A 20,802-nucleotide genomic window follows, 5' to 3' on the forward strand; every position below is an offset into this window, starting at 1 on the left:
TGCATATCGATACAGCCACATCAATGCATCTGTTTTAGCTCATCTGCATATCGATACAGCCGCATCAATCCATCTATATCTCATTGATTCTTCGGGAAAAATCACAGCCACATCTATCTATCTTTGTATCTCATCAGTTATCTCATTGGTTTTTCGAGTGATATAAGATATTCTCGCTACATTCTTGAGGTATGAATAATAATATAATTTCTACATTATTTTCATATTAAGATTTTTATAGAATAAATCATACTAATATTGAATAATATTATTTAATTACTTGACGATAAATATTTATTTTATATAATTTATATGTATTAATTACATACATACTGTGGGTGCACGATAACTAATTAGATGTCTTCTCGGGACGGTCTAGTGGTTAGCGCATGAGGTGTTGCCACCATGAGATCTGAGATTCAAGTCTCGGCAAAGTCGAGAAAAATATCTCCCTTATGTGCTAGTCACTATTCTAAAGACTAGTAGTCACCCATGATTTATCTTCTCCTTGTTAATCCTGAGACAAATTGACGGGAGCACCAAGAACGAATATATTCATCTTTTACCACCTCGATAACTAATTAGATGAAAGACTCAGGTAACTAGGTAAATTTTGATCACTTGCTAGTCATCCAAAGGGTCCTTATTGCTAGTGGATACTGACCGTTACTTGTATTTGTGAAATATATATATTTTTATCAATGACCTGGGACAATATCTAATATTATTGCATTGACAATCTCTAATATTATTGCATAGATCGATTGTTTTCTTAGACCGCCGTTGAAAACCAAAAATTTCCATTCGAATTCAATTTGTTTTCCTAATAAATAATGATTTTATCATAACCATGCAGATTCATTAGTCATCATTTGATTTTGAGGCGGTTATGAAATCATAGCGAAAAGTTAATATGCTAATCCAGTCGTATTCATTGACTAACTCGCATTATTTTTTATTTTTATTTTTACTTTGAGTGGGTCCTATTAATTTTTGGATGGTCGGACTAATTATATAGAATTTTTTTATCGCCCATAGAATAAATTGAGAAAGTGCAAATGGACCCTCATCCTGATAACAAATGTTCTCGGATCTACTATTTATTAAGGAAAAAAATCTGAAATAATACATGCAACTTAGTCTCAAACTTCATATATCTGATTTATCGTTAGAGGGTTTAACCAGAACACCCTACCTAGGATGACTAACTCGCATTATACTACTCGTGACAGGAAGTTGAAAACCAAGATTTGAATCCTAGACATAAAATTATGAAGGCCAACAGTCACGTGTTTATAGAAAGTTTAGCCGAGGGGAAAAAATTCTAATTAGCTCAATTTTGAATTTCTAACCAGTACTATCTAAGAACTTGACATTGCGTTTACTGAAAGAAAGATAAGATAACATGAATAAGATGTCTTACATATAATTTAATTTAGAAATAAAATCTATCATACTATATTTTTTTACCAATAAAATACTTTTTTTGTACTCCATGTTTGCTTTTTCGGTAGGCTTAGAAAGTTGGGCAGTAAAATTTCTTTTCATTTGCTGTTTAGTGTGATCTGTGAAAGGCTCCAACTTCTGTTGGCCTTTTGTGTAACAGACACTCCTTAAATGAAGCTACTACTTCACGAAAACCTTCAAATTTAAATTATTTCCTCCTAAATATAATAACTTTTGGGATAAAACTTCGTTTTAATTTCATAAAATAAGATTGGCCCTGTTATCTGAATGGGAAGGGATGAAGCAGTTATTGTTCCGCATGGATCTCCTGGTCCGCAAATTATGGATCAGAGGATGGTCCATTGATCTGGACCTTTGATTTGAATGGACCTCATCTTTAAATAAGTGGGGTTTATTCAAATCAAAGGTCCACATGTAGTGGACCATCCCCTGGTCCGCAATTTGCGGACCAGGAGATCTGCTCCCGTTATTGTTAGAAGAAAAAGGCCTATTGTGACTGGACCAAATCTTAGGCCCAACTGTACTTCATAAAAACTAAGAAAGCTTCACTGCCATTGAATGTACCGCGTGCGATTCACTCGTGACTAACAATAATGCTGTTATGTCAAATTTGATTATGTACGTAGAATTTGAAAATCTACATTTATTATCAGTGAAATTATAATCGTTAATTTTCAACTCCAAATTCCGATGTTTAAATCTTTTTTAGGGCATTTTTGCTAATTTTGCTAATTTTTATTTTTTTGAGTATTTAGGATAATTTTCATATTTTTAGTAATTTTAAAGAGGATTTATCTTGATCCACATCTTGATTTGAGTTAAGATCATTAAATTAATTACTATTCTTTTTGGATAAAAATCTATTTCCTTTCTTTATAAGATTGGAATTAAGATTTGTTAATTGTAATTATTATAATTTCTTTCCTTATTTGAGTCTTAGGTTGTGATCTATATAAGAGTTATATTTAGATATTGAGGGATTAAACCCTCAAGTTTTAATATAAACTTTCCTTTTTGGAGATTCCTCTTCTTGTCTTCTTCTCAATTTTCCTTTTGGCGTCAACCCGCAGGATAATCACTATCCTGCCCAACGTTAGTTGGTATCAGAGCTCATGAAGGTCATCAACAGATCCAATGGTTTGGTCATCGTGGTCATAGTCATGGTCGCAACAACAGGCAGGCTTCGATGGAGGAAACTGAGCACCGTGGTCATAACGTCTAGGACATAATGACGATTGAGGATTTACGGAGGCAAGTTGCAGATTTAACCTAGCATATGGCGATGCGGGATCTCGAAGATCATGAGATTTCAGATCATGGATATGAATCTTCCTTCGAGAACCCATATCACCGGCGAGACTCACCTCAGGATCGTCGTGGACGAGAGGAGCCTACTGGAGACTTCGAATTTTGGGATCTACCCGAATTTTCTAGTTCGTTGCGAGCAGAAGATTTCATTGACTGGATCAACGAAGTAGAGCAGATCTTCGACTACAAGTGAATTCCAGATTGGATGAAAGTGAAATTAATTGCCATTAGACTCAAAGGGTGAGCGTCAACATGGTGGGAATAGATGCGGCACTTTCTGGACAAACAAGGTAAATCTCAAATAACTATCTGGGAAGATATGAAGGAAAATATGAAGGAACACTTTCTTCCCTTCGCCTACACCCAAACTCTGTTCCAGCGACTTCATGTTAGTATTAGCTCTAAGAGTTAATTATGAGATGATTGACATATCCAGATTAGAATCATTGAGTTAGATTCAAGTGAATCCAACTATATGGATTCAATCTAATCTGAAATAGACTTGAGTTAGACTCAAGTGAATTCATTCACTAAAGAGGATTAATGAAGAGTTAATTTCGAAATTCATTCAATTTCAAAAATTGAATTCAAAATGAAGAGTTTCAAAATGGCCTTAATGCATGGAGTGTTAATGCTCATTAAGTATTTTTATTGGATGAAGTACAAAAGTATTTTTCTATCATTTTTTAGTATGATTTTCCATTCTTCCACCTCTCCTCCCTTTCTTTGGCCGAAACTCACTAGAGAGTTGCTAGCACAACCTTGAGTGTTGGTCTTTTCCATTTTCTTGTGTTCGTGTGGATACCGAAAGAGGCACGGACACGTGATCGTGCTAAGATCCTAGTTGTCGGGAGATCGAGTACATACATCAAAGGTATAACCCTCTCATGTAAAATTTAATATATGTATTTTTCCTTTCGCATGGATCAAAATAATGAGTATATGAACAAACTAAAGAATATAGCATCTTTATACTTGTTATAAACGAGTGTTATAACATATTTCGTTTGATAGAAATATACTTCCAAGGTTTCGGCCAATAGAAGTTGTGAACAGTAAGGTGGTCTCGGCCAAAGTGTTGTGAACAACGTGGTCTCTTGATTTTTTTTGTAGGTTGCAGGGTCTCGGGTATGGCAGCAACTCATACAATGAGTATGAGAAATAATTTTTCGCTGGGGGTGCTACCCCCTTGACCCCCGCCCGCTAATCGGCTAGCAGGACCGCCGTGACATTACGGCTCATAATTAGTTGTTAAAATTATAGTAGATTTATGTCATAAGGATATTGTGAATATATATATATATATATTCACAATATCCTTATGACATGGTGCATGGTTATGACCTTTAATCCCAATGCGATTGAATGTGTGTTGTAATTTATAATACGACCTGCATGTCGTGCCTTCATCTTTTATCACTCTAGTTAAATTTAGATTACCCTTGAATGTAACTTGAAGTTTCTTTAAGTTTTGTAATGTATAAATTAGAGAAGAATTAGTCTACTGGACGATGGTGGAAAAGGGAGAAGGACAACAACACACGACGACCAAGGAAGCACTTAGAGAAGATGCTTTGACCTACGTTGACTTTTCGATCTTCTCATTGCTTGAGAAGATCGTAGATGATGGAGCCATAACCATGTCACGTTTCATTTTTCATATATGTTGTTGTGTGCTATGATTGTGTGCTAAGTGTAGTTTAACAATAATTAGGTCCTTTTAATATATGTCTACCAAAGTTTGGTACTCACATCTAGTTCGATCAATTGTAGTCAGATTTTGCCAAAGCAAAGTGACTCGATTTATTGTGCTAGAGTGTGACAGGACAATTGTGATGTCCGACTATTAAACTTTGGGTGTGACTTAACTAAGTTATATCAATTAGATTGAGAACTTAGAGGCATATCCCATATGATGAAATTCAAATTATACTAGTCTTGGGTGATTAGTCAAAACTAACTCAAAATGAGTTATAATGTGGATTTCATAAGATGGGCAAACGAACAAATAGTCTTGTTCACTGAATGATACAAGAGTTAAATAGGATGTAATTGGTAAATGCTACCTACCTAAGTTATACTAAGTCATAGGCAATTAGCCAAAGCTAACTCAAGATGAGGTATAACATGGATCTTGTCCCACATGAATGTCATCACGATTAGATTTGGAGCCAGTAGTATGGGTAAAACCACATCCATGACTTGTTCCTACCAAGCGTTACAATTCAGTGGGAGAATCATTTAATTAAAGTCCTAATTAAATGATCTAAATATGATACTTATTTTTGTATTTTATTGTTGTAGATTACCATGTTGTCAAATACGTCGAATACCCTCTCTCTATGATCTGTCCTTGATAAGGACAAGCTCAACAGAGCTAACTTCCTGGACTAGTACAGAAACTTGAGAATAGTTCTCAAGCAAGAAAGAAAATTGTACGTCCTAGAGCAACTTATTCTTAAAGCACCCCCACTACTACCACTAGAGATGATAAGGATACTTATAAGAAGCATCAAGATGATGCATTAGATTTATCTGTTGGGGTTGCAAGGTTACAAACATAGTCTCATATTGGAAACACATGGGAAAGATCATGGGTTTATAAGAGAAAAGATATCTCCATTGGCATGAGGCCTTTTGGGGAGAGCCCAAGAGTAAAACCATGAGGGCTTAGGCCCAAAGTGGACAATATCATGCAATTGTGGAGATATCTAAATTCTTTTCGTTCCTACAATTGGTATCAGAGCACGGACTGTCAGAAGGTTTAACCGTCGACTGTGCACAAGAGCTATGGTCTGATTGAGCCATGTGGGTACAATATTGACCTCAAACAAAGAAAGTGGGGGCTCCTATGTTCGGATCAAGAGGACCAGACACTAGGCATGAAGTCCTAGTTGCGACTAGGCAAGGAAGTTCTAGTAGGTCAAGTGGACCGAGGGGTAGGAAGACCTGGTGGGTCGAGGATCGGACGTGGGAAGCCTATGGTCCTTTGTTTGAGAGTGGGATTGTTGGGGTTGTAAGGTTGCAAATATAGTCCCATATTGAAAACACTTGGGAAAGATCATGGGTTTATAAGAGAAAAGATATCTCTATTGGCATGAGGCCTTTTGGGGAGAGCCTAAGAGCAAAATCATGAGGGCTTAGGTCCAAAATGGACAATATCATGCAATTGTGGAGATATCTAAATTCTTTTTTATCCTACATTATCATGCATTATACTCGCCACCATGAACTCTGAGTTTCAGAAGCAACATGAGAACATGGATACTTATGATATAGTTGAACATCTTAGACAACTATATCAAGGGCAAGCAAGACATGAGAGATTTGAGATGTCCAAGGCTCGATTTCAATGTAAAATGCAAGAAGGAAGTCTCGTAGGGTGTTATGTGCTCAAAATGATCGGGTATGTGAAGAATCTACAAAGGTTGGGATTTCTACTAGGTCAAGAATTGAGCACTGACCTTATTTTGCAGTTGTTGCCCGAGAGTTACAGTCAATTTGTCATGAACTACAACATAAATGAAATTGACAAATCATTGCCTAAAATATTAAGTATGTTGAGAACTGTTGAACTCAACCTTAAGAAGGCAAAACCTACTACCATTTTGATGGTACAAAAGGGTAAAAGCAAATGGAATCCCAAAGGTAAGGGTAAAACTCAATCCAAAGGCAAGGGCAAGACCCATGCATTGAAACCCAAAGGTGGGGTTGCTAAGGAAGGAACCTGCTTCCACTGTGGTGAGACCGGACACTGAAACAGGAACTGCAATGTGTACCTAGAGGAACTAAAACGGAAGAGAAGTGAGACCTCTGCCTCAGGTATATATGTTATAGAAGTTAATCTACCTATTTCTTCTTCATGGGTATTAGATACCGGGTGTGCATCTCACATTTGTACTAATGTGCAGGGGTTGAGAAATAGTAGAGCATTGATAAAGGGTGAAGTAAACCTACGGGTAGGCAATAGTGCAAGATTTTCTTCTATTGCTATAGGAACATGTGAAGACCGACCGGATAATGGAAGGTGAAAGTAGTGGGCTTAGTGGGGGATCAAATCCTCACCCCTACCACTATAATGGAGTGGTTGGATAATGGAAGGTGGAAGTAGTGGGGTTAGTGGGGGACTAAATCTTCACCCCCACCACTATAAATAACCTCACACCTATCGGAGGGAAGGTTGGATCGTAAGAGAAGACGGAATCTTGCCAGATTCATGTTGTGCAAGGAAGAAGAGGTCACCGCTGTAGCAACTTCCAAGGAAAGGCTAAGTGGACCTATTATGCAAATTTTGTATTTTTTTAAAAAAACAATGGTCTTTTATTCCCTGCAATTAATTTGTTTCACTTCTGAACATTTTTTATTATTGATTTCCGTTACTTCCATAATTTTGGACACTAGGCTGATCATGAACTAAATGGTAGGAATATGTATTCCGAACATGTCTGACATCTGATTTCTGACTTCTGTGATATTTTTTTATCTCCGACTTCTCCTCTAGGAGGGATAATTCTAGAGGGTTGATATCATTTAAGTCATATGGAACATGATCCAATTTAAGTGCCCACGTGAAAATATGTGTCTAAATTCTGTTATTTTACTACGACCTCTCAAGAATTTCAGTATTTGTGTTGTGTCTCCCACTTGCTGAGTGATTCACAAATCACTCACCCCCTTACAAACCATTACAGATAAAGATGAAAGGGGTGTCAAGAATGAGATCGACAATAGAGAACAAGCCGAGTTCGGGGGATGGTGAACCAACTCAAATTTCGGATAGGACTTCCTGTACTCGTCGAATCTGTTGGAGCTAAGAAGATGAAAGGGCACCCCTTCCCCCTTCATCTTCTAACTCATTTAATCCCTCTATTAATAGAGGGAGAGGAAGATCCATCTTCCTCTAATATATATGCATCCTGTTGGAGCCCGTGGTTATTTTGATGTGATCAACCAAGTTAGGTTAGGTCCTGTTTGGTTTTGATTCCTGTGTCTAAGTGTGCAAGAGTTTAGGAGCACAGGAAGTCGAGCGGAAAACACAGCTGGCGAGAAGGACGGTACGAGAAGAGAGCCGACGGGCTCAGTGCGTCTGAGGGATGAAAGAGCTGCGGAAGAGTACACCGGTGGATGAGAAGAACGTACGCGACATTCGAGGGACGAGAAGCCGGGATGGAAGCCTGCTCGAGAAGAAGGCCAGAAATTGGGCTCGGGTGAGCCCTATTTCGATTGGTCGTAATCACCCAAGCGAACAGAGCAGCGGAAGAACGAAAGGAAAGCTGGAACAATTTATGCCCTGCAGGTTGAGGGTGCCCTCCATGAGATATAGAGGGCGCCCTCCATGAGGTATAGAGGGCATCCTCCATGTGGTATAGAGGGTGCCCTCCATGAGGCATAGAGGACGCCCTCTATAAAGTATGGGAGGCGCCCTCCATGCTTATGGAGGGCGCTCTCGATCCAGTTTTTTAGTCGTTGCAGTGGATAAAACCTTATCCGTTGCTACCAAGTTAGAGGCATCCTCCATGCCCTTAGGAGGTACTCTCAAGCTACGGATAGAGTTTTCAGGAGCTATAAAAAAGGCCCTGGAGTTAGGGAATAAGATATCAACTCTTGTATTAACTTTCTAGCAACTATTCGAGCTTTCATTGTGTGTAAAAGGCATCTCTACCTTTAGAGAAAGAAGATTCTTAGTGAGCTTTGCAACCGCCTTGGATTAACAACCACTTAGGTTATAACCAAGTCAATCTCGAGTCTCTTCCTCAATTTTGTCATTTTTATTTTATTATTGTTATTGCACTTTAAAAAGATTTGAAAGAACGAGGAGGGTATCTTTTTCTATTTAAGGTAATTCACCCCTCCCCTCTTGCCGGCCCGCTGCGCCAACACATCCAAGCTAAAGAAGAAGAGGGGAATTTTGCGGGAGCTTGCTGTGTGTGAGTTTGTTCAAAGTCGGGCTCATCCCATATGTGAAAGGTCTCTATGCAAGGTTCATCCGTGTGCACAAGATTGTAAGAGGGAGTGAGCAAGTAATTGGCAAGGAGAACATCCGGAAGAGAGATTTGGCTCGTGGAACTTGAAGAGCTTTTTGATTCGTTCGTGATCGTTCTTCCGATGGCAAGTTATTCTTCGATATCTTCTCCAATCTCCTTCTCTGAACATCACTGTGAGTTTTTCATTTTGTACGAAAAGTGAAAATTGAGATCTACTACAGGAGATCACTGTGAGTTTTACAATTTTTGTATTTATATATTTTTCATGATTTAGAACTATCAACAATGCTATCAAAGCGTTGCCTTAGTTCTAAGAATGCATGATGGATCTTTTTGCTTGCTATATGATCTGTTACCGTGAAAGCATAAAGATCACAAATATAGATCTGTGCATTTAGACAGTATACACGTGGATCTGTTAAATTGAAATCCCTAAAATAATAAGCCAAGATCACAAATATAGATCTGTTCATGTAGGCAATGTACACGTAGATCTTTTAAATTGAAATGACTAAAATGATAAGCCAAGATCACAAATATAGATCTGTGCATGTAGGCGGTGTACACATAAATCTGTTAAATTGAAATGCCTAAAATGATAAGCCAAGAGATATGTACAAATATACCTTTAGAATTGTTCGAATGGTATACACGTATTCATCGCCGAAGAAATTGCCGACTGAGCTATCATCGAAAGTGAAATCGCGACAGTGTCATGATCTTCCACCATCGCTGGGTGCTGGGAAATACAAGTCACCTCGGAGAAAAAGAACTGGCGACTGCTACCAACCACATGCTTGACATGTAGAAATGGTCGTAAAACACTAGTGACCAAGTCAAGAGGATAGCCATAGGTGTCCTTGGTTGGCTAGCGCTAGAAACGGCGCTGGAAGATCGACAGTTGATTGTAGTAGTTAATAACCTCGCCACTGCATGGGGCGGTAGAAATGACATTGGTGTGCTTGTGGGCGTGGCTTCGGTGGAAGAAGCAAATATGCTTCGGCATTGGGCAGAAGACGTGGTTTCATAAAAAACAAAATAATGTTTGTTATTCATGCATGTTAAATGCATATTAATAAAACTTAATTTGCTTTTATTGCATTGCATGACATATCAATTAATTAACTGAGCCTAGATTTAATTAATTGGTTGGGTTTGACTTAAAACGAATATATTTCATCGAACCAAACTAAATTGGTTTGAACCACTTTAATTCAAATCAGACATAGGTCTGGTTCAAACTATTAGTTGGTTTAACCAAATCAGATTAGTCAAATCAGACCTAGATTTGATTTAAATCATTGATTGATTTAATTAGACCATGATGGTTCAATTAGACTCTGGTCTTGTTCAAACTATTAGTTGGTTTAACTGAACTAGTTTGATCCAAACTAGAATCGATTTGGGTTGATTTTATAGGGCTTGGACTAGATATAATTAAATGACCAAATTTGTTCTATGGGTCAAATTTGATCAAATAAATTAGATTTGTTCTAATGGGTCACTTAATCCAATGGACATTGGGTTGATCAAATGGACTTGAATTTGATCAATAAGTCTGAGATTGACTTAAATGGACTTAGATTAAACAATAACATAACATAGTATAGAAGATCTCTGTCCAATTAGATTATTTCTAACGAGGATATTGGATAAAGCATAGGATCTGGATTCCCAATCGACTGATCAAATAAGTCAGTCGATTTAGACTCCTGAAAATCAAGAAGATTTGTCCTTCTTGATTAATAATGTTGGTTCTATGCCAATATAAATTGAATTAAGCCGATTTTGTATTGATTAGTTGGTTTTGTACTGACTTATTTAATTTTAATTTATAAATGGCACGAATGATTATCAGTCTTAGAAACTCGAACGAGAAGAGTTTCTAATCCTGGATAATTATAGGATATGGGTTGATTCGTTCACTACCAGAGACTCCAAAGGTGGTAGCACACCAGATATGGAGGCTCTTTGAAGGGAGAATCTTATATGCATAGTTGTGTATAGAACTACTTCACCATGAGTTCCTAGAGTAAGATCCTGAAGAATTTGAGAATGATCCAGAGGAGGATCTTGAAGAATCTGAGGAGGATTCTGAAGAAGTTTTGATGATAGATCAAATTAAAAATCTTGAAGTTAGTCTATCTGAGATTGCCTCAAATGAATCCAAGTTGAAGGGGATTATGTTGACCACTATATTAGTGTTTGTTTTAGTAGGAGTGGTGTTAGCTTATCTAGTTTGTTAGAATTCTTTTATTGTTACTGTCATTATGTATGAAAAGTATTAGTCTATTTATTTCATGTCAGTTTGTTATATGATAACAATATGCAACATGTTTATGTAAATGATATGTTTATTCATATGTTGATTACTCTACATGACACATAATAAATGATTAGTTTATTTTATTAAATAATTAGTTCATTTAATTAAAGAAATCATGATAGAATAACGATTAGTTCATTTTATTAAATGATTAGTTCATGTTATTAAATGATTAGTTCATTTAATTAAAGTAATCATGGTAAAATAATGATTAGTTCATTTGTTGGGATATATGTGATAGTATTGATCAATGTTGATTTGATTGGATCATATAAATGATGAGTGGAAACGTAGTTATTACTTGATTTTGTAAACCAACTCAAATTAACAATGAGTCAATCATAAACTGCATGCATATGAATTACACTAAATACTAAATAATATGTTTATTTATGTTACATCATGTCAAATAAGAACATCATAGCTAAACTCAATAGCAAAGAGAAATTATATGAGGATAACTACGAAATCTAGCAACTCAAGATACAATATATTCTTGAGGAAAAGAAGTTCTTGAGGCTATAAAACGGGTTATGGAAAAACCTGTAGATTGTCCCACTACACAGAATAGACGAGATCTTGATGCCTATAAGGCATGAAAGAAGAAGGACTCCACTGCTAAGGGAATATTGATTAGTTCAATAATGGATGACCTAGTTTTTGAATATGAGTTGTATCTTACGGCTCATGTAGTCTGGGTAGGCCTTAAGGAGAAATACAGTGGAGTAACTCTGAGCAAGTTTAACAACTGACGATTAAGTTTGGCAGCAATAAGCAGCGCTCGAATCTTTCAATGGTTCAACACCTTAGGGAGATGTCGAACATGATTCGGGAGTTTAAAACTGCTGGTCATGAGTTGACCGATGAATAATAGGTTCAAACAGTTATTCATACCCTTCCAGATTCTCAGGATACCATGAAGCAGACCCTAACTCACAGTGAGAGTATTAAGACTTTCATTGACATCTCACGCCATGTAGAATTAGAAGCAGAGAGAGTTGAATCCGCAATGATTTTTGGACTAGTCTATGTGGCTATTGGTTCTGTTGGATCATCTAGATCCAAGAAAAGGAAATGGTTCGAGAAGGGGAAGGGAAAGAAGAAAGAAACTGTTACTGTGGGATAGGGCCTAATCAAGAAGAAAGGAAAATCCAAGTGTGTCTTCTTTTCCTGAGCATTTTGTTGCTAGTTCAGTGTTGTTAGTTGATTCTTATCCTTTATAGATTATAGATTCGAGAGCAACCAACCATGTAGCTCGGGAGTGAGTTACATTTGTAGAGTACCGACGGGTACCAGCTGACAACAAATGGATCTATGTAAGAAATAATGCAAGAGTTGAAGTCAAAGGAGTCGGTACTTGCAAACTCAACCTCCGTGGTGGTAGTATTTTGTTTCTACATAATGTCCTATATGCTCCTAAATTCGACGGAATCTTGTTTCCGTTATAGCTCTTTTTGATTTAGGATATTGTATTAATTTTTATAGCTGAAGTGTTGACTTAAGATTGACTCAGTGTCAATCGAATATAGTTTTTTATCAAATGGGTTTATGGTTTTTGATGTAGAACTATATGTCAATTGTGCTATTAATGGTGTTGGATTGAGATGCGCTAGAGGGGGGGGGGGGTGAATAACGCTCGCGGCTAATTCGTTTTTCGAATCGCAAAACTATCGGAGTTAAAACCTCGTTCAGAAAATAATGCAGCGGAAATGAAATAGAGAAACACAGACACAAAGGATTTACTTCGTTTGGACCCTGTGACGACTCCTACTCGAAGGCCCGCAATCCTTGATCGCTTTCGATGGGCAACAACTATAAGCACGATTATTACAAACTAAGTATTACAAGAAGTGTGATAAAAAAAATCTATACCAACGACGAAAAGTGAAATCTTAGAGCTCTGGGTCGTCGGGCACGAGTAGCAGCACATCGAAACGTCGTTTGGAGCAGCACGTAGCAAGGGAATCACTTGGAAATTGATGATTGAAGGTGCTGCTTGAAACCCCCTTATAAAGGGTGTTCAAGGCGCCTTGGAGGCCTCCGAAGGCGCCTTCATGCTGTCGAGTCTCCCGCGTGGATCAAACTTGAACTGGTCGAAGTTCATCTCTTCAAGGCGCCTTATGCCCTATACAAGGCGCCTTCCAAGGCGCCTTATACCTCCTTTAAGGCGCCTCCATGGGTGCTTCGCAGCCAGCACCAGCTTTGCACCCGAGGTGCCTCCAAGCTCCATGGAGGCGCCTTGGACACTGTTCATCCGAGGGAAAACTTCATTATTTTGTACCTGCAAGACATGTTAGTCTCAAACAATATCCTGCAACACTAAAGTTAGCACAATACAACAGAAAATATGATAACCGAGTAATGACAGTCTCCGGACTGTCCGGGTCTGACGTCGGATTTCCGTCCGGAAATCCTAGGTCGATCCGACGCCTACTGTTCCCTCTACGGGGAACGCGTCCTCACCTACTCCACTCAGGAGATTTACCTGCTACCAGTACGATCCTCCAGATCGACTGGACTTTTGCTCAGCACTCGACGCTTCCAGACTTTCTGCTGGACATCCGCTTCCCGGCTAGTCCAGTCTTTCACCTGATTCGCGACACCAGGACTTTCCACCTAGGGTTACTACCCCCTAGGACTTTTGCCTGAAGCCATCGACCTGCCAAGACTTTCCGCATAGGGTTACCACCCCCTAGGGTTTTTCCCTTTGCCTAACCGCAGCTAGGACTTATCTCCACCTAGGGTTACCGCCCCCTAGGACCTAGGGTTACCACCCCCTAGGGTTTTCACCTGCCTGACCGCAGTTAGGCCTTTCCTGAAACACTCATTGAACATGTTAGATAACAACAAGACTTAACTTTGAACACTTTGTCATTATCAAAACTTGGGTTCGATCGTCGGATGCTTCCCGCACCAACAATCTCCCCCTCTTTGATTATGGCAACCCAAATTCAAAGTTAAGTAAAACAAATGCATAAGTATATTAAAAAGTTTTAAGTGAACAAGCTTAAGTATATAAATTCAAATGAACGCCTAACTTAAGCTAACACTTAAACTTTTGTGAAGCTCCCCCTTAATACAGGGTTTCCTTTTTTTTGAATTTAAATAAAGTTTTACTTTTGAATTACCTACTCCCCCCCTTAATAAACTCTCCCCCTTAATAAAACACTTTTTACTTTTGATTTTGAATTTCCTACTCTCCCCCTTTGCCATATATAAAAAATAAGCCAGTTGGAAGGCATGTTTTAAGTTAAAAAAAAAAATAGTTTTAGTCTTTAAAAACAATGCTTGTGAAACACTCAGCTAGTAACTGAAAAATTTGTTAGTTATTTTTCTCCTAAGTTAAAAAGGCTAATATGTGGATGACTTGAAGGATGGCTTTAGCCTCTTTGTAAACTTAGTTGGTTTTAGAGGAGAAGAGAAAAAAATATGTAACTAAGTTAAATTTTTGAAAGCCATGAGTTAAATTTTGCAAGTAAAGGAATATGTTTTTAATACTTTTGGCTAAGTATAGAATGAATCTAATAGGTAACTCAACAAAAATTCATAAAGATGGCTAAGTTTGAAAGTTGCTATATGAGTCACTTAGCTAAACCTTTTGCAAACATTAAATTTTGAAAATATAGCTTAAGTGAAAAATGGACTTAGCTTAATTTTGAATAAAATAATATTTATTTTTGAAAAAGAACTTGTTAATTTTTAGGTTGAAGAGAGAGAGTAGCTAAAATTTTAATTTAGGTTATTTATTCAGTTGGTCATTAAGTCCAAGCATGTGTCAAGTTAAATAACAATCAAATTATTTAATTGGTGTTGATCAGGTATCAAAGCCCTAAAGTGCAAGCATGTTTAATCTTAATATTTCCATTTCCTTTAGTTTGAGAGATACTTTTAGCTGAGATAAGGTTATTATTTTTTTCTTTAACAAGTAACTAGGCAAATTTTTGTGATATCACAATACTTAAAATTCTTATTTATTTTTTTTTTAAAAAAAAGAGGGAGTTTTGAAAAAAATTTGATCAAGACTTAATTTAGCTAAGATTTTTACTTTTAAAATACTTTTTATCAAAGACTTAGTTTAAAACATAAGTTTTGAATTTCAAAACAAGATTCTGAAATTAAGTTTGAAAAGATTTTAAAATGATTTTGAAATTAAGTTTGAAAAGATTTTAAAATGATTTTTAAAATGATTTTTAAAATTAAGTTTGAAAAGATTTAAAATGATTTTTAACATTAAGTTTTGAAAAGATTTTAAAATGTTTTTTAAATTAAGTTTTGAAAATATTTTAAAATGATTTTTAAAATATTTTGAAAGAATTTTGAAATTAAGTTTTAAAGAGATTTAAAATGATTTTTAAAAGATTTTCCAAAGAATTTTAAAATTAAGTTTTAAAGATATTTTAAAATGATTTTGAAATTAGGTTTGAAAAGATTTTTAATGATTTTGAAATTAAGTTTTTAAAATAATTTTGAAATTAAGTTTTTAAAATAATTTTGAAATTAAGTTTTAAAATAATTTTGAAATTAAGTTTTTAAAATAATTTTGAAATTAAGTTTTTAAAATAATTTTGAAATTAAGTTTTTAAAATAATTTTGAAATTCAGTTTTTTTAAAAAAAATAATTTTGAAATTAAGTTTTTAAAATAATTTTGAAATTCAGTTTTTAAAATACTTTTGAAATTAAGTTTTTAAAATAATTTTGAAATTCAGTTTTTAAAATACTTTTGAAATTAAGTTTTTAAAATAATTTTGAAATTAAGTTTTAAAAGATTTAAAATGATTTTTAAAAGATTTTGAAAGAATTTTGAAATTAAGTTTTAAAAGATTTTTCAAAGAATTTTGAAATTAAGTTTTAAAAAATTTAAAATGTTTTTTAAAAGATTTTTCAAAGAATTTTGAAATTAAGTTTTAAAAGATTTAAAATGATTTTTAAAAGATTTTGAAAGAATTTTGAAATTAATTTTTAAAAGATTTAAAATTATTTTTAAAAGATTTTGAAAGAATTTTGAAATTAAGTTTTAAAAGATTTAAAATGATTTTTAAAAGATTTTTCAAAGAATTTTGAAATTAAGTTTTAAAAATTTTAAAATGTTTTTTAAAAGATTTTTCAAAGAATTTTGAAATTAAGTTTTAAAAGATTTAAAATGATTTTTAAAAGATTTTTTAAAGAATTTTGAAATTAAGTTTTAAAAGATTTAAAATGATTTTTAAAAGATTTTGAAAGAATTTTGAAATTAAGTTTTAAAAGATTTAAAATTATTTTTAAAAGATTTTTTTAAAGAATTTTGAAATTAATTTTTTAAAATAATTTTGAGTTAATTAATTTTGAAAAGATTTTAAAGTTAATTAAGTTTTGAAAATAATTTAAGTTAATTAAATTTGAAAATAATTCAAGTTAATTAAATTTGAAAATAATTCAAGTTAATTAATTTTGACTTAAGTTCAAGTCAATTTTTAATTTTAATTTCTTTGTCATCTCACCCAATCTAAATTTTCAATCAGGGAACCCTACAATTGTTGTGAGATGAATTATGGTTGAATTTTAGGGTAAGGTTTAACGTTGTGTTAAATTCAGGTTTAGCTTTGGGTTCAACAAGTAAGCATTCTTTGGATAAACTTCTGGGCTATGGTGAGTCACAAGGAACTCATTAAAGTAACCATGCCTTCGAAGTTTTCCAAATAGTCCTACCCATTGAACTTAATACTAAACCTTGGTCTAACTGGTTAGGATCCGTTTAAGGGTAGCTTCGGTCAGTTCCACTTGGCCAAATGCACCAGGTCGAAGCCATATCTTCCTAGACATGCGATGCCCAAGCTTCCCTAACGTACTATCATCCAAAAACTTCACCAGTACCGTGGGTCAGGTTAAATCTAGCCCATTTTTTTTTCTAACCTTAATTACCCTGCCAGGTAGTCTACTCTTGTGTACCCATTTCGGGTAGATTACATTCAGTTATTCAGTCGGGTAGTTTAGTTAGGGGTGCCAGCTATTCTGGATCCTCCTTCTAAATTTTTATTTGATTTAAATTGAATTTTTGAATTTTGATTCAAGTTTGAATTTTTAATTCAATTTTGAATTTTGAATTTATAATTTAATTTTAATTTTAATTTGATTTTGAATTTTAATTTTGAAATTTTTAATTTAATTTTAAATTTTAAATTTTGAATTTATAATTTAATTTTGAATTTTGAATTTATAGTTTAATTTTAAATTTTTAATTTGATTTTGAATTTTGAATTTATAATTTAATTTCGAAATTTAAATTTTGAATTTATAGTTTAATTTTGAATTTTTTATTTGATTTTGAATTTTTTAATTTCTTTTTATTAAGATTGTTTTTCTTTTTGCTCCCCTTGGATCATAGCCTCGATATGGTCTATCAAGGTAATAGACTTGATCCTTGGGGACCCAGTATTGTCCAGGTCCAACTTGATTAACCAAGTTTGACTTGGGGACCCATGCTTGTTTTACATTTCTATTATTTCTATTTACTAATGACAGGTATGATTTATATTTTGTTTTGTTCTTAAATCCAAGTCTGGCTTTGTTGTAAATGGCTCGCTGTTTTCCAAGAATCAGATCCAGATTCTTGGAACCCATGGTAAATCGTTCCAACGTGTCCTTGAGTTTTTTAATTTGAGTTTTCAAATTGGAATTTTCTTCCTCAAGTTGTTGGACTTGAGTTGAACTTCCAATTTGAGCTGGCTCAGTTAAAGAACTCGAGTCAGTCGCTTCCTTAAGGGTTGTTACCTCCTTTTGGAGCGACTTAACTCGGACGTTGGATTTAGCCAACTTTTTTTAGCAAGTAAGGGACTATATTTTTTAAATCGTCTAATTGAGTTTCGGCGAGTAAGGCACTTACAGTGGGGTTAGGTCCTTCAGAAACGAATGCGGATTCGTGGCTTCGCTCGGACTCTGTTTCTGACTCGCTCTCCATTTCGGATTCGAACTCAGACTCGGTGTCGATAATGTTCACTAGTACTGGTAGAGTGAGAAGGCTCGCTTGCTCTTCTTCATCCGATTCGGATTCGTCTGATGACTCGGACCAGGATTTGCGCCTTGACGTTGGTTTACGCGTCCTGCTAGTACCTGCAACCAAAGCAACACCTTTCTCGACCGGGCGTGCATTAGTCTGCTCATGCAATTCTAACTCGGAAAACAATTCATCTAGTTTTATAAAAGATAAATCTTTGGAAACTTTGTAGGCATCAATCATGGATGCCCACAAAGTGTTCCTCGGAAAAGGGCTTAGCGTGTACCTTATTACGTCGCGGTTTTCCACCTTTTGGCCGATCGCATGAAGCCCGTTGAGTAGGTCCCGGATGCGTGCGTGAAGCTGGTTCGCCGTCTCACCTTCCTGCATTTTAATATTATACAATTTATTTAAAATTAAATCACGCTTACTTACTTTAGCATCTGGCGTGCCCTCGTGTAGCTCGATTAGTTTGTTCCACAGCTCCTTCGCACTTGAAAATGGTTCGAATCTATTCAGTTCTTCTTTTGTCAATCCGCATTGCAGCATACAGGTTGCTTTAGCATCAGCTTCGACCTTCTTTCTTATGCTGGTATCCCAGTTAGTGCATGAAACGAGTTCTCCAGTGCCATCAAGTGGTAGCTCAAGACCGGTTTGGATGATGATCCACATCTCGACTTGTGTCTTGAAATGATAGATCATCCGGTTCTTCCAATGGGCAAAGTCTTCGCCGGAGAAGAGCGGGGGGCGAAAAGTGCTAAAGCCTTCTTGGAGGGCCATTTGTAATATGTAACAACAAAAACGTAAAGAATGTTCCAAGACTAGGTCTTGGATTAGCAGTGTGGGAGAAATAAGAAAAAAAAACGAGCTCGAGTGGTATTGTACCAATTTCAAGCAAAACCGATTCGATAAAACAATTAGAACGTAGCTAGCAAGCTAATTTTAATTTGACTCCGAAAATCTGAAAATACCACGAAAAAGATGCGTGATTTGTGGTTGCACCAGATCAACGCGACCCCGCTCTGATACCAATTGTTGGATCGAGACGCGCTAGAGGGGGGGGTGAATAGCACTCGCGGCTAATTCATTTTTCGAATCGCAAAACTATCGGAGTTAAAACCTCGTTCAGAAAATAATGCAGTGGAAATGAAATAGAGAAACACAGACACAATGGATTTACTTCGTTCGGAACCTGTAACGACTCCTACTCGAAGGCCCGCGATCCTTGATCGCTTTCGATGGGCAACAACTATAAGCACGATTATTACAAACTAAGTATTACAAGAAGTGTGATAAAAAAAATCTATACCAACGACGAAAAGTGAAATCTTGGAGCTCTGGGTCGTCGGGCACGAGTAGCAGCACTTCGAAACGTCGTTTGGAGCAGCACGTAGCAAGGGAATCACTTGGAAATTGATGATTGAAGGTGCTGCTTGAAACCCCCTTATAAAGGGTGTTCAAGGCGCCTTGGAGGCCTCCGAAGGCGCCTTCATGCTGCCGAGTCTCCCGCGTGGATCAAACTTGAACTGGTCGAAGTTCATCTCTTCAAGGCGCCTTATGCCCTATACAAGGCGCCTTCCAAGGCGCCTTATACCTCCTTCAAGGCGCCTCCATGGGTGCTTTGCACCCGAGGCGCCTCCAAGCTCCATGGAGGCGCCTCGGATACTGTTCATCCGAGGGAAAACTTCATTATTTTGTACCTACAAGACATGTTAGTCCCAAACAATATCCTGCAACACCAAAGTTAGCACAATACAACAGAAAATATGATAATCGAGTAATGACAGTCTCCGGACTGTCCGGGTCTGACTTCAGATTTCCGTTCGAAAATCCTAGGTCGATCCGACTCCTACTGTTCCCTCTACGGGGAACGCGTCCTCACCTACTCCACTCAGGAGATTTACCTGCTGCCAGTGCGATCCTTCAGATCGACTGGACTTTTGCTCAGCACTCGACGCTTCCGGACTTTCTGCTGGACATCCGCTTCCCGGCTAGTCCAGTCTTTCACCTGGTTCGCGACACCAGGACTTTCCACCTAGGGTTATCACCCCCTATGACTTTTGCCTGAAGCCATCGACCTGCCAAGACTTTCCGCATAGGGTTACCACCCCCTATGACCTAGGGTTACCACCCCCTAGGGTTTTTCCCTTTGTCTAACCGCAGCTAGGACTTATCTCCACCTAGGGTTACCGCCCCCTAGGACCTAGGGTTACCACCCCCTAGGGTTTTCACCTGCCTAACCGCAGTTAGGCCTTTCCTGAAACACTCATTCAGCATGTTAGATAACAACAAGACTTAACTTTGAACCCTTTGCCATTATCAAAACTTGGGTTCGATCGTCGGATGCTTCCCGCACCAACAAACGGTTGTTTTTCAAACATTACTCTAACTAGTAATGCAGATATCACTAATGAGATTTGGCATACTAGATTAGGACACATTGGACAAGAACGTATAAATCGGTTGGCTAGAGAGGGTCTATTGGGCACTTGGGCTAAGATTCACTTATCTATATGTGGGCATTGTCTTGCTGGAAAAGTAACTAGGAAACCATTTGGTAAGACTATAAGAGTTGAATCATCATTGTAATTAATTCATTCGGTTATTTGTGGTCTAATAAATGTGAAAGCTAGGAATGGAGCTTCCTATTTCATTACATTTATTGATGATTTCTCTCATTTTGGTCATGTATATTTGATTTCTCATAAATCAGAAGCATTAGATTGCTTTAATCATTATATGAACG

This window comes from Zingiber officinale, chromosome 1B, assembly GCF_018446385.1.
Source record: "Zingiber officinale cultivar Zhangliang chromosome 1B, Zo_v1.1, whole genome shotgun sequence".
Lineage (NCBI taxonomy): Eukaryota > Viridiplantae > Streptophyta > Magnoliopsida > Zingiberales > Zingiberaceae > Zingiber > Zingiber officinale.